Source organism: Empidonax traillii, unplaced genomic scaffold (assembly GCF_003031625.1).
Source record: "Empidonax traillii isolate 1590-97213 ecotype Southwest subspecies unplaced genomic scaffold, ASM303162v1 scaffold182:size1009393, whole genome shotgun sequence".
NCBI classification, from domain to species: domain Eukaryota; kingdom Metazoa; phylum Chordata; class Aves; order Passeriformes; family Tyrannidae; genus Empidonax; species Empidonax traillii.
The window spans coordinates 88,678-90,597 of record NW_020955375.1 but is presented as its reverse complement, the minus strand read 5'-3'; the positions used below and the strand labels follow the sequence as shown (position 1 = coordinate 90,597).

Below are 1,920 nucleotides of genomic sequence, written 5' to 3'. Positions count from 1 at the left end.
GGTGGAAAATGTGTGGCCATCAACAAAGATGTTTTTGAAGAGGAGGTGCTGGGCAGGGCAGGACCTCAGAGGCTTTTTGACACACAGAAAATGAAAAGTTTCATGCGACAGCTGAATGCATATGGATTCACCAAAACAAAACGGGATGACCAGAGATCTGCCTCCCTGCCCGAATTCCTGGCAGAGGAAGCAGCAGTTTCTGCTCACAGGCAGGTAGAGCAGCTGCTTTGCACATCAACTAATGATTGTAATAGTCTTGGGGGAAAGGCAGACCTTCCCAGAATGACCTTATTAGGTCTCATCACAGAGGGCCATTTGTGGGTGGAGAAGCCATTTCTTACAAGGGGTCTCATAAAAAGGAGGGCAGAGAGTGATAGGACAAGGGACAATGGTTTTATACTGAAAGAGGACAGGTTTAGACTGGAAGAAATGCTTTACTGCGAGGATGGTGAGGCACTGGAACAGGTTGCTGAGAGAGGTTGTAGATGTAGATTTCTGTAAGTGTTCAAGGCCAGGCTGGCTGGGTCCCTGAGTAATCTGATTTATTGAGTGGCATCCCTGCCCAAGGCAGGGTGGTTGGAACAAGACAATCTTGAAGGTCTCTTCCAACACAAACCATTCTGTAATTCTGTGATGGAGGATATGGAGGTGGGAATGAGAGGTCTGGTTTTCATTTCCTTCTCAGGCAGGTGATCTTTGTGACTACTAGAAATGCAGATAAGAGACAGTTTGGTGAGATCTGCTGAGGCTGAGCTCATGAAAGGGAAAGACAGGCTCAGCATAACCTGATTTGTCTTTGCTCTGTGTTTTGCTGTACCAAATCTGAAGCCTTCCAGCAGCACCTGCTGAATGCTGAGCAAATGCATCTAAGGAGCACAGGGTTACCTGACTGCTCATGTCCACACTGAAGCTGCTCAAAAACAGTGATATTTGGCTTTTGAAAGCAGTTGTTCTGCTTTTGAAAAGCCTACATTGCTCTGCCCCCAGAGGGGAAAACCCCAGGGGTAGGATGACTGAACACAATTATCACATAATGCTTTAGCCTGAGCTTTAGGTTCCATACAGCTCTCAGAGCCCTTTTCTGTGTCCCTGCTCCTCTTTTGCAATTCAGAGTCCTAGTTCTTGTAGCTTGGGATTTTCCATCTTGGGATGGTGGCAACTAACTCTTCTCCTTTGCCTGTTTCAGATCCTCTACTACTATAACCCCTGCTTTAACCGAGCACATCCCTGGCTGCTGGAAAGGTGCATGAGGAGAGCTGCCCCCAAACGGAGAGCCCCACGTGCAGCAGAGATGGATGGAAAACCCCTCAGACACCCAGTCAGTCAGCCTGGGCACTGAGGGCAAGCAGGACTGGGCTTCACGCAGTTCTCCACCCGTGAGGACTGCACTGACCAAGGGATGGGCTGAAGGATCTCCCAGCATCTGCAGCCCCAGCCCTGCACGTGGACCCCAGGCGTGGCACATCCCGGAACCGCTGAGAGTCGGCAGCCAGCTGATAACTTCTAATTAAAAGCGTTACTAGATAGAGCCGAATGGAATTGGAATCCATCCGTTTTAGTTAAGTCAGTATTATACCGATGGAAGAACAACCTTTCTCAGTTGTCCTCAGCTCTTTGCACAACCCCGGGGTGAGACCCTATTTGAACACCCACAGAGCTCAGCAGAGGCAGCTCATCCGCCACCAGCTGAGCCCTTTATTGCAAGAGCCCAACCTGGGTTCTTAGCCCTAGAGAGCACGAGTGGGTGTTGCTGCACTGGCCGAGACCCAAGGACCGATCCCCTCCACCAGCCTCCGGACCCGCCCGGCCCCGAGAGCAGGAGTCGGGCGGTTGGGCACTGCAACAGGCACCACGCCTGCCCATCGGGTAACCGATGCAACAGCGCGGGAAGGAGCCTTCCCTAGCGCCGCGAGCACCCTG

The 1,920-nt window shown here is 51.4% G+C and overlaps 1 protein-coding gene and 1 long non-coding RNA gene across 2 annotated transcripts in view; both read left to right on the top strand.

Annotated features, from left to right (window-relative positions):
* LOC114058696 overlaps positions 1-1,256 on the top strand; it is a 2,127-nt gene extending 871 nt beyond the window's left edge. The window contains exons 2-3 of the long non-coding RNA XR_003571522.1: positions 46-213; positions 1,187-1,256. This is a non-coding gene — a long non-coding RNA (uncharacterized LOC114058696). The remainder of the gene's footprint in view (positions 1-45; positions 214-1,186) is intronic.
* Positions 1-1,920, top strand: part of POC1A (POC1 centriolar protein A) — a 57,178-nt gene that overhangs the window by 7,869 nt on the left and 47,389 nt on the right. The gene's annotated exons all lie outside the window — the stretch shown is intronic.